The sequence below is a fragment of the Pteropus vampyrus genome, unplaced genomic scaffold, assembly GCF_000151845.1.
Source record: "Pteropus vampyrus isolate Shadow unplaced genomic scaffold, Pvam_2.0 Scaffold47, whole genome shotgun sequence".
Lineage (NCBI taxonomy): Eukaryota > Metazoa > Chordata > Mammalia > Chiroptera > Pteropodidae > Pteropus > Pteropus vampyrus.
This window is the reverse complement of record NW_011888828.1, coordinates 3,408,260-3,421,641: the sequence shown is the minus strand read 5'-3', so window position 1 is coordinate 3,421,641 and position 13,382 is coordinate 3,408,260.

Sequence of the window (13,382 nt, the reverse complement as noted above, 5' to 3'; positions counted from 1 at the left end):
TCAGAGAAACACACTCTTTTATCTTGTCACTATATGACAGAGTAACAAGCACTGGCCAATCAGCCAAATAAATAAATAAATAGCAACCAACTCTTTCAAGACCACTTTGTTAGCATTCACAGGTTAACTGTTTCTAAGGCTCTAGAGATGAATTTACTGTGAATCTTTCTTGAGGAAAATTCTATTTTTTCCCCCCCGTTAAATTCCTCCCACTTTCCACCCTTGACCCATGGACATTGCCATTTCCCCATAAGAGCTGGATCTCTGAAGGCGGGGCATCTCCTCCTGCTACCGGGGCCGGGCCTGGTGCACCCGGGCCTGGTGCACCCGGGCCTGGTGCACCTGGGGCCTGGGCCATGGTTCCATCTGGGGCACTAACCCAGGACCTTGTGTGCAAAGCAGACATGCTAACCACTACACTATGGAGCCACCCCCAAATTTCTATTTTCTTAATGATGAAAGATGAATAAAACTAGCTCTTTAATGGGTGGAAAGTAGTGTAATATATATTTTTAATGAATAAGATTACAGAATGTCATAAACAAAATCAACCGAACAAACTCTGAATCAAACTTGGTTCTGTATTTAGAGTCATCTAGTTTTCATTTATGCAGTTACCACATCCTATCAAATACAGAAACCAGTGAGCAGGATAAATTGGACACCTGACATGGCTTTCTGGTTAAGCAAGTTTCTTCAGGCTTTTCACTGAAACTATCAGGAAATTTCTACCTGACTTGAATAGAACTACAAGACTACAGTTTCTTGTAAGAAAAAAAATGCTTATTTACTATTGTATCAATTTGGAGACTCCAGGGTTCAATGAAAACAAACCAGGTATATTTTCCCAGTCGGAAATGCAGCACATCAGGCATAGAACTCGTTCTAACCTTCTGCTTCTTCTAAACAAATAAATCCTGCCACAACTACAGGGGTGCTGTCCAGTGCGAATTATTTTTTAAGAGGGAAATTTTATTCTTTTTCTTTTTAAAAAATCACTCATAATAGCTCTGAAACATGCTACAACATGGATGAACCCTGAAGACATTCTGCTAAGTGAAATAAGCCACACACAAAAAAAGATAATACTTTATGATTCCACTTTATGAGGTTCCTAGAGTATTCAAATTCATAGAGATAGAATGTAGAATGGAAGTTGCTTGGGGCTGTGGGGTGTATTAAAGTAATACAGAGTTTAATTTTGTAAGATGAAAAGAGTTCTAGTGATAGGTTGCACAATGTGAATGTACTTAATATTACTGAGCTGTACACTTAAAAATGGTTAAAATGTTAAGTTTCATATGTGTATTTTGCCACAATTAAAAAAAACTCGACCAACCTATAGTGATTTCCCCTTGCTGACAACAATAATTCCCAGTATCTTTTTTCATTAAGGCACACATAGAAGTGATCACTAGCACTCTAAGTTAAATGAGCAAAGTTGTTGCAGGCCAGAGTTGACTAGTTGGGTTCTCTGGCTGTCATAGGCTCCATATGTTTTCCAGAAAGTCTGGAAGGATCAACCATTTGGAACTTCAGTCATCCATTCACAGACCTCTGGTTGAGAATACCTGCTCGTGTTCTTCAGCAGAGCCTCTAAGACTCTTCACGGTCTGGCCCAACTCTGTTCTTCCTAGGACTATTTTATTGCATGTACCTGAAATCCAACACAAACCTGTTTAAATAAAAAAAGCCTTATATATCTAAGTAATGGACTATAGGCAAGGATGCTTTGAGTACTGCATATAGTTTTGGTGGACTTGTGCTCATCTACTCTTTGACTGGATATCGGCTTCATTTTTCAGAAATGCTCAAAGTTACTGAGTTTTAATCAGAAGTAGAACTGCTTTGCAAAATGTTTAGTATCTTTAGTGTGCATGTTTTTGGACATGCCTCTTGACATCCATAGGAAGAGCTTCTCTAGGGAAATGTTTCTCTAGTTCTCCACAGATGGTCACATCCTGCTTCTCAAACTTTAGTGTGTTTACAAGTCACCTGAGAACTTGTTAAAATGCAGTTTCTTATTCTCTGTGTTTGGAGTGGGCTCTACCTTTTGCATTTCTAACATTAACCCTGATGATGCTGGTCCAAGGGCCATATTTGGAATATCAAGGCATTAGGAAAAGTTCAGAAATGTTTGGGAGCATTTTTGATTGTCGCGTGACTGGGAGCACTTCTGGTGGTTAGTGGAGGGGATGTTTAAACTTTCTGCAATGTGCAGAAGAGTTCTACATAATGAAGAATTGCCCCACTCAAATACCAGTAACTCTCCCTTTACAAAAGTGCTCTCATGCCTGAAGTGTTGCACACCTAGTGGCATCCTAAATATTTTAGGATGAAAGTCAGTAAACTTTTCATACTACATCAATGTAGAATGTGACACTCAAGAAAAATTAAAACCACAGTAAATGTTTAAAGGTCACCATTAAGGTTTTTCTTTTGGGTTAAAAAATGCCATTAAGGTTTTAGTATCTGTTTTTCATGTGCTTAGACCAGAATTCAACCTGATTCCAAATCCTGTTTATAATCTAAAATAAACAAGCAGTGTTGAGAAACCAGATTCTTCCTCATGGAGAGATTCACACTTAAGTGATATAAATATAAATGCCTGTATATATGGGTGGAGCAGGTGCTTTGAGGTATTTTAGATAAAATGTGGATTCCATGCTTGACGGAAGCATGCCAGTGCAGATTAGATTCCATCTTCACTGCACCCGTTTTCTCCTTCTTACACTATTTCTTCGTTAAATATTTGGTTGTATCATTCATTATACTAGGTTCTGAACATTAAGCCAAAATGACATGGTCTGTGTTTCTGGAAGTATGTGTAATGTCAAGGAAACAGTCTCTAGTCCCAGACAGCCTGGTTTCAAAGCCTGGCTCCAAAGCCTGGCTCGGCTGAACACTAAATTGTGTAACCTTAAGCAAATAATTTAACTACTTAGATTCTCAGCTGTAAAATTGGGTAATACCAGCACTTCCTGCGGTTGTTATAAGCATTTAATAGATGAAAAACATTTATTATAATGCCAAGCACATGGTAAGCATTCAGTAGATATTTATTACTATGAAAATATCCATTCGCATTTGTTATGGGGGTATGTTTTATGGTATAGAATAGGAAGACAAAGGAATGTCATATACAGAGAACATTGTTTTCATAATAAATGTGAAATGGTTCCCAGGATAAAGAAAAAGGAGTGTTTCCGTACAATTGAATAATATTCGATAGTTTAGATTGGAGATTCTCACTTTACTGTTCATCAGAATTACCCAGAGGGTTTGTTAAACCGTAGATTGCAGGGCCGTACCTTCAAAGTTTTTGATTCATTGGGTGAGGGGCGTAGCCTAGAATTTGCATACTAAGGAGTTCTCAGGTGCTGCTGGTGCTGCTGGTCAGGGAACACACTTTGAGAATCATTGGTTTAAATCCGGATTTTTCAACCTTGGCACTGGCATTTTAAACTAGATAATTCTTGGTGGGGGTGGGGGTTGTCCTGTGCATTGTAGGGTATTTAGCAGCATCCCTGGCCTCTGCCCACTTGATGCCAGTAGCACCTCTTCTTCTTCCCCTATTATGACAACCAAAAATATCTCCAGACATTGCCAAATGTTCCCTGGTGAGGCAAAATTGCTTCCTGTTGAGAACTATTGGCTTAGAAGAATGAGCTAGTAATGTGAACTAATGTTAAAAATATGGTTTATAGTTAAAAAAGCAGACTGCAAAAAAGACATACTGATATTATTCATCCATTAATGTAAAATTTAGAAACACACAAAACAATATATTCTTATGGATACAGATGTAGTTATTAAAATTTAAAAAAATATAGAATGGAAGGACACAGCAAAATCATTAAAATGGTTGCCTATGAGGAGAGAAGAAAGGCAATGAGCCTGGGGCTGAGTATTCTATCTGTAATGTTTGAGTGTATTTTTTTATTCTTTAAATATTTTTAAAAAATCAACAGCTCATTTGACAACCTGATCGTTTTTGTTAATTGTGAGTAATAAGTATGTGGATGTTTGCTATACTATTCGCTGTATTTTCCCATATTTAGAACATTTTTTTCTAAACTAAAAAAGACACAAATATTTAGTAAATAAAAGAACCATCCACATTACAGTTTCTGTTATTTATGTACTAATTGAAAGTGTTGGTTTTAGGGTCAGAAAGCCTAGAGTTCAAATCCAATTTCCACCACTTGTGAGTTTATGATCTTGCTAAACCTCGGTTTTCCTATTTAAAAAGTGGAGATACTCATAGTACAATTGTTGTTACAAGCATTTACTGAAATAATGAGTTTACTGTGTTAGGCCAGGTCCTATGAGAGGTAAGATTACTTTTTAGATTTTCCCCAGTGAGAAGATAGGGAGCTGGCAGAGGTAGGAGAGCCCCCAGGCCACCATGCCAGTCAGTCTGTGAGTTTAGAGGTAAAGAAAGAAGGCAGGTTGGATGGGAGCATCCTGGACTGCCCATGCGGGCTATCTCACAGTTTGCCAAGGCTGCTGGGGAGGCCCCTAGCCAGTTAGTTGCCTGTCAGAGAAGTCAGGTGTCTCAAGGACTGAGCCTGCTTTTGTATCTCTATCATGCTCAGGCACTGGCTCAGAGCAACCCATGGGAAGCTTGGTCCAAAAAGAACATAGTGTCAGAGCCCAGTATCTGAGGCTCAGATTGAGGCGATTGGAGGTCCAAGAGGAGCAACTGGGCTTCCACAAGTGCATAGCATTGTCCCGAGCACATGGCAATTACTCAATAAACATTAGGCACTATTAACAACGCTAATACACGTATAACAGTAATACTCTTCTGAGTTTGCCGTGCACTCAGAACATAAATGGGTACCTTTTCCATAGTTTCTCCATTCACCAGTTAATGGACATTTAGGTTGCTTCTACCTTTTGGCTGTTGTGAGTAATGCTGCTATGAACGTAGGTGTACAAATATATTTTTGAGATCCTGCCTTCAGTTCTTTTGGGTATATACCCAGAAATGGAATTGCTGGATAATATAGAAATTCCATTTTTAATATTTTGAGGAACCACCATAGTGTTGTTCATAAAAGCTGCACCATTTTACATTCCTACCAACAGTGCCCAAGGGTTCCAGTTGTCCACATCCGTGCCAGTACAGGGATACCTCAGAGATATTGCATGTTTGGTTCCAGGCCACCGCAATAAAGTGAGTATTGAAATGAAACAAGTCGTAATATTTTTCCTGGTGGAGGGTGCCTTTAATTTGTAAAAAACACAACACTTGTGAAGTTCAATAAAGCTTAGAGCAGTAAAATGAGGTATGCCTATACTTGTTATGTTCTGGTTTTTGGTAATAGCTATCCTAATGAGTGTTAAGATGGTATCTCATTTTGCTTTTGATTTATATTTTCCTAACAATTAGTGATGCCGAGCATCTTTTTCATGTGCTTGTTGCCACTTGTATATTTTCTTTGGAGAAGTGTCTCGTTAAGTCCGGTGCCCATTTTTTAAATTGGGTTGTTTGTTTTTTTTGTTGTTGAGTGGTAGGAGTTCTTTTTATAGTCTGGATATTAACCCCTTTTTCAGCTATGTGATTTGCAACTATTTTCTCCCATCCCGTAGGTCACCCTTTACTCTGTTGATTGTGTTCTTTGATGCACAGGAGTTTTTAATTTTGATGTAATCCAATTTTTTTCACTTCTGTTGCCTGTGCTTTGATGTCATATCCAAGCTATCATTGCCAAATCTAATGTCATGAAAGTTTTCCCTTCTGTTTTCAGAGTTTTAATACTCATGTTTTAGCTCTTATGTTTTGCTCTTTGATCCATTTTAATTTAGTTTTTGTAGAGCTACGGGATATTTTTGAATAAATGGAGTGACATGCAATGGTTGTGAGCTAAGGATTTAGTAATGATAATAATCATCAATAGTGTCTCGTTCATGTCCTCAGGCTCTCTGTCTAGTTTAACCACACTAAATATAATCCTTTCTATAAAAGGGCCTTCATCAACTTCAACATGGTTCTTAGCCCTGATTACCTTAGAATTACCTAACGAAGCTTTAAAAAATTACCAATATCTGGTTTCTACCCTCGGAGATTTTTATGTGATTATTTTGGGATACAGCCTGGGAATTTATTGGTGCTTTTAAAAGCCCCCCTGGGTGATATTAATATGCATCCAAAGATGAGATCACTGTGCTTGAAAGATTTCCACCATTACAAAATTAAATGATCACTGTTTATTTGCTTTACTTATTATAGTAAAAGATAGTTTCTAGATTCAATAAAAGAGGGGGAATACATGCATTCTAATATGTTCCTAATTCAACATATTGCTTTTAACAATACAGACAGTCCCTGACTTAGGATGATTCCACTTAGGATTTTTTGACTTTATGATGGTGCAATAGAGGTATCCAGTAGAAACCTTACTTCGAATTTTGAACTTTGATCTTTTTCCAGGCTAGCAATACTCTCTTATGATGCTGGGCAGTGGCAGCAAGATGATTTTGTCCCACTGTAGGCTAACGTAGTGTTCTGAGTGTGACTGAGGTAGACTAGGCTAAGCTATGATGTTCAGTATGTTAGGTGTAGTAAGTATATTTTCGTCTTATGACATTTTCAACTTACAGTGGGTTTATTGGGATGTAACCCCATTATAAGTTAATCGTATTTACAGACATTTAACACCTGCCAGACCAAGTTATTTACTGATACTAGAGAGAATCCAACTTTGACAATTTATACATTTTTAATGAGCTCTTAAATGATATTCTGCTTGTGCTATTTTTTGGAACTGTATCATATGCCTCTTTGATAAATAATGGCAATTATTTTATCTTAATGGTATCATATTCTGACTTCATGAAACACACTCAAAAGGAAAAATGCCTGCAAATGAAATATGCTAAAGAACTGTAAACAAGCCTAGAATAATAATAATAAAAAACCCTCAACTCTATATTGCAGAACTGAATATCCAGGCTACAGATAAAGCCTCTTATTTTTTCTAAATCTACCTAGCTTTAGAAATTTTACTGTTCATCAATTATACTTTCACAACTTCTGGGAAATAATGAGAAACTGAAATTCATCGTCAAAGACTGTGGACACAGAGAAGGCTGGGGTTGGGTAAGGAGAAGTAGAGGATAAAGGGAGGAATCAGAAGAGCCGAGTGTTTTATGTCATAGAGTTAAGCCCTGAAGACTGAAATGGAGAGCGGTGAACCTAATAGGCTTAGATCAGGAATTGTTTTGATAACAGGACATCATACATGCCTTTCTTTATGCTATATCTGATAGTTTTCATTTTGCAAAATCATAGATAAGCTGCAGGTGGCCAAATCCCATGGATATTTAGAATTAGAGGAATGTAAATGAGGTATATAAAGAGTTGCCCTTTAAACATTTCCCCCCTGTGTTTTACGCCAGAAGTTCTCAAACTTTACGATGCATCAGAATCACCTGGCAAGCTTGTTAAAACACATTGCTAGGCCCTAAACCCCATGATTGGTAGGTGTAAGGCAGGGCCAAAACATTTTTATTTCTAACAAGTTCACAGGTGATTCTGATGTCCCTATGTGTTAGGAGAATGCACACTCCGTGTAAAGGTGTTTCCTGATGGTCCTTATTCTTGAGTTTTCACCAACTCTTCTTACAGATTTTTGTATTTGTTGGAAGGACTGCTTTTTTTAATGCTTTCCTTTGAACATGATTTCAATCTGATATCTGCTTTTTTAACTGAATAAAAAGTCCTGCTGAATAACTCCCAGGACTCATATGTTAAGATATATGGCTGTGTTCTAATGTGAGTTCCCATAATCCTTCACTCGGATACATTTCATTTACAAACAATAATCCCTTTGCTAACTACAACAGTGAATTTTGTAGTCCTGCCACCTTTCTAAATTTTGATGATCAGAGTTGTGATTAAGTGGGAATTAAGATAGGAAATAAGGGCTAATGGTTATAGAGGGTGCTATCGTCTGACTGTGTCCCTCAAAAATGCACATGTCGAAACTTCACCTCCAAGGTGGTATTAGGGGGCAAGGCCTTTAAGAGGTTATTAAGTCAGGAGGGTGGAGCCTGTGTGAATGGTGTTAGTGCTTTTATAAAAGAGGCCTGTGAGCTCTCCTTCATTCTTTTCACAGTGTGAGGATACCGTGGGAAGCCTGTGACCTAGAAGGAAGCCTTCGCCCAATCACGCCAGCATCTTAATCTTGGACTTTCAACCTCCAGAACTGTGAGAAATAGATTCCTGTTGTTAATAAGCCACCTAGTCTTGTCGTAGCAGCCCGAATGATCTAAGATAGAGGGAAGCAGATTTTATTAGGATAACCTGTGGATTTCAATTATTCATGCAGTTTTATCCAATGAATAATCAAGAGTTCACCGTGGCTATGATTTTCTGTTGAATTTTTCCTTTTTAAAACTCCACATAGTAGCTTAATTATAATCTCTCACTGCCTACTCAGAGAAAGCTCTTGAAATTGGCTATAGATTTCCTAAGTATGTGAGAGTTTAATGTGCCATTTTGTAGCCTAAGACTGAGGATTAAGCATCCAGTATAAAAGGTATGTAGTGGGGCATGAAGAGAACATATTTTGTGAGAGATCTAAAAGATAAATGGCAAAAATTCTTAAGACTGTTAACAGTAGACAAAACAGAAAAGAACAAAAGAAATAGGTGACTTGGAAAATGGGAGAGTTTTCACCTCTGTTTTTTAAAAAAGTTTATCACCGACCAGTTAGAATGGGTGACTCCTGTGAAGAGAGGAGAAAAAAAATGCCCTCAGTTGTCATGAAAACTTGAATATGTTAAAAAAATTGGACCAATTAATATCAGAAGAGGCTTTAAAAATATTCATGGACCCAGGAACCATCTTTCCTTAATGAGAAAGAACCAGGGCTTTGTGGCTGTCATGTAAGAACTGTGACCATGAAACAGTAAGGTCTTTCACACATCACATGTAACAATCTTGTCAGGTTAGGGACTTACCAATATCCAGCTCTAGACAAGGATAATATCACATGTGTAGCTGGGTATTTCGAATTTATGTGAACTCTTTGCAAAGCTGTTTATTTGGTTTATACTCATTTTTGGTCCAGGTGTGCTATATCCCATTCCTTAAAATAGCTTTCTAGCTCCATGTCACTGTGTCATTGTTAATATTCTTTTTTCACAAGAAATATTTTCTTTACTAATCTTATTTATTGAAAATCTACAAACTATCAAGGTTTTGGTCAAATATTATTACAAAATTTTTTAAATTGAGGTATAATTATAACATTAGTTTCAGGTGTAAAGCATAATTCAGTATTTATATTGCATAGTTAACTTTCGTCATTATATAGTTACAAATTTTTTCCTGTGATGAGAACTTTTAATATCTACTTTTAGCACCTTTAAAATATGCAATACAGTATTATCAACAGTCACCATGCTGTGCATTACATCCCCATGACTTATTTTATAACCGGAAGTTTATACCTTTTGATCCCTTTCAACATTTTGCCCACTCCTGCCTCTGGCAACCACCAATCTGTTCTCTGTATCTATAAGTTTAGGTTTGTTTATTTAGATTCTATGTATAAGTGAGGTCATATGGTATTTGTCTTTTTCTGACTTACATCACTTACTATAATGCCCTCAAGGTCTATCCATGTTGTCATGAATTGCAAGATTTCCTTTTTTATGGCTCAATAGTCTTTCATTGTGTATATATACTACATATATCTATTCACTCACTGATGCACACTTAGGTTGTTTCCATATCTTGGATATGGTAAATAATGCTGAAATGAACATGAGAGTATATATATCTTTTCAAATTAGTGTTCTTGTTTTCTTCAGATAGATAACCAGAAGGGGAATGGTTGGGTTGTATGGTAGTTCATATTTTAGTTTTATGAGAAACCTCCATTCTGTTTTCCATAGAGCCGCACCAGTTCGCAATTCCAATAGTGCATGAGGTTCCCTTTTCTCCACATCTTCAACACTTACTTGTTGTCTTTTTGATAATAGTCAATCTGACAGGTGTGAGGTGATAGCTCATTGTAGTTTTGATTTGCAATTTCTTGATGATTAGTGGTGTTGACTGTCACCTGTCTGTTGGCCATGCGTATGTCTCCTTGGGAAATATGCCTATTCAGGTATTCTCCCCATTTTTTAATTGGATTTTTAAATGTTGAGTTGTATGAGGTCTTTATATATTTTAGATATTAACCTCTTATCAGATATATCATTTTTGAAAATCTTTCATTCAGTGGATTGCCTTTTTGTTTTATCGATGGTTTCCTTTGCTGTGAAAATGCTGGTTAGTTTCAAGTATTTAATTTTGCTTTTGTTGCCCTTGCCTAGGGAGACAGATTAAAAAAATATAACTTAGTTTATAAAGCAAAAAGTTTACTGCTCATGTTCTCTTCTAAGAGTTTAACAGTTTCAGGTCTTACATTTTTAAATTCATTTTGAGTTTATTTTTGTATATGATGTAAGAAAGTGGTCTAACTTTATTTTTTTGCATGTATCCGTGAAGCTTTCTCAACACCATTTATTGAAGAGACTGTCTTTTCTCCATCGTATGTTATTGCTACCTTGTTGTAGATTAATTGACAATGTAAGCATGGATTTATTTCTGGGCTCTCTATTCTGTTCCATTAACCTACGTGTTTTTGTGCCAGTACCATACTGTTTTGATTGCTATAACTTTGTAGTATAGTCTGAAATCAGGGAGTATGATATTTCCAACTATGTTCTTCTTTTTCAGGATTGCTTTGGCTGATTTTAAATTTTTTATAAAACTGAGGTCATACCATTTGGTAGACTATGTTTGGATAGAACATAATTTAGTTTATTTCTATTTGACAGTTATTTATAAAAGTTTGATTTTATAAAATCTAGCTGATGTGACAGTACTTGTACATAAATCTTCATGTTTAGAATTTTTCCTTATGATAATTTGCCTTAAACTAAGCTTACTGAGTGCTTATTATATACCCTAGACTGTTCTCATCAATATGTATAGAGATATACAATCCTTGTTGAAAATCAGTGATACAGGTACTATGATTATCTCTTTAGAAAGATAGCTAAGGCACAGCCAGAAATGAAGTTATTTAGTTACTAGATCCAGATCACAAAGCTGGAAAGTGGTAGAGTGAGATTTGAATACATGTCTGTCAGCTGCACTTGCTCTAGAGCCTAGGCTCTTAACATGCTATACTGATTCATTTTAAAGAAGACAAATGGATTTGAGAAGAGTTTTAATAATAAACCTTACATAAGTAGAGTAGTCCGTGACTACTTGAAAATTTTCATAGGAGATGAGACCATTCAAAAGCAACAGGTTTTTATTAATTTATTTGTTAGAAGGATTTCTTGACAGGATGATTAATATTCAAACAGAATATACATTGTTCATTTCTGAGCTCTTTTTAAGAGAAGCAGCTTTAGAAGATAATTTAAATTTAGATTTAATCTGACTACAACTGGGAATAAAAGAGGTAAGAAAAAGAGAAAGGAGTCTTTTCTGGCTTCTGCATTAAAGAAATATAATTTCAGTGCTTTTGACATATTGTGTATAACAGCTAAAACTGGTAATGAGATAAATTAATCAAAAGTACATTTAGAAAAGGCCGATATTGCATTATTAACATATGCATTCACAACCAATATACTTATTTCTAACTTCTGCTTAATTACTGTAACTTTCAAAGCAGTAGGGTTCAAATCAATGTCTGTTTATTGGATGCTGCTCTTAAAAATGCATTGTTTCAAACTAGAACTCTTGTATAGTGCTGGTGGGAGTGTCAATTGGTATAACTACTTTGGAAAACTTTTGCAGTACCAATTCAATATTTATATAGCCTACTATCCAGAAATTCCACTCCTGAGAGAATGTGGTACTTGCTTATGGCAGAAAACTTGGAACTGGAGGAAGGACAAAGACGAGCATAAAAATAAACTGTCATCATAGTGCGGAGATAATATTAACATTTTTAAGGTGAACTTTACATATGTTTGTAGTAGACTTATTTTATACAATAATATGTTGTAAATACGTTTCCATTTAAAAGATAGTGAACAATCTACCTATAATATAACATGGCCATAACACAACGTATATTGCTTATCATAATTCTGTCTTGTTGATTATTAAAGACTGTTTGACTTTTTCACTATATTTAAGTGACACTGTAATGGACATGCTCATATATAAATTTTTAGCAAATATTTGAATATTAGGAAAAATTTATAGAAGTAAAATTTCTGGTTTAAAGTATATATATATTAAAGATTTAGATATAAATAGCTAAAAATTATTGTAATTTATACTTCCTTCAGCATAGTATGATATTGTCCAACATCCAACAATAAGCATAATTATTTTTTCTAATCCTTGCCAAATTTATAACTAGAAATAATTGCCTCTCATTCTAGCCGTAATTAGTATGGTTAGACTTTTAAAATAAATATATTGTCTATTTTTTTTAGAATTTTCTGTTTATCTCCTTTGAATATTTTTATATCTTTTAATTGAAAGAATTCTTTATAAAGGATAACCAAAATTCTTTGTTTATTACCTATACTGTGGATTTTTTTGTTTTATTACGAATTTTTCATATTTCAAACTCATTTTCCAAATTCTAATACTTTAGTTTGTCCCCTTGAGGAAGGAGAACTGAGGAGAAACTACTATCACAGGTAAATTTTATTAGGCCCCTTGGGACTTCATTTCTTATGTTTTCATTTCATGTCCTTTCTTGTCTCCCCAACCCTTTTATTCTAGTAAGACTTATTCCTCTAAAACAATGATTCCGTTTAACTCCCAGAGGGCATAACAGATATGTATGTAGTTGATATTTGTAGAGAGGGAACACTCCTAAGATCCTGCCATGTGTCAGGGTCTGTGCTAGACACTTCACTACATTTATCCATGTTATCCTTAAAAGAACCTTAATGAAGTATGTCCTTTCTTCATTTTGTAAGCTGAGGAAATTGAAGATCATTCAAATTGTGTGAACTTTCTTTCCTGTATTCCCTTTGCTCTTCTTGATTTCACCTTCAATCTGTTCCTTTTGAAGTCTCCATTTTGCTATAGCAATTCCATCCTTGCATCTGCTCAGGCCTTCAAAATCCTCAGTATCATCCTTGCTTTCTTTCTTTCCTACTCCACATGCAGTCTGTGACGAATCTCCATCAGCTCTTCACTTCCACCCTAATTTCCCTAGGCCACGTCACTCTCCTCATGATCTTGATTTATTTCAATAGCCTTCTATTTGGTCTCTGCTGCAGCCCTTCCTCCTGGTGTCTATTCTCCATCCAGAAATCAAAGTGATCCTATTAGAATGTGTCTTTTTTTTTTTTTTTTTACTTCAAACCCATTTTTGAAAGGCTAAAGATTAAAC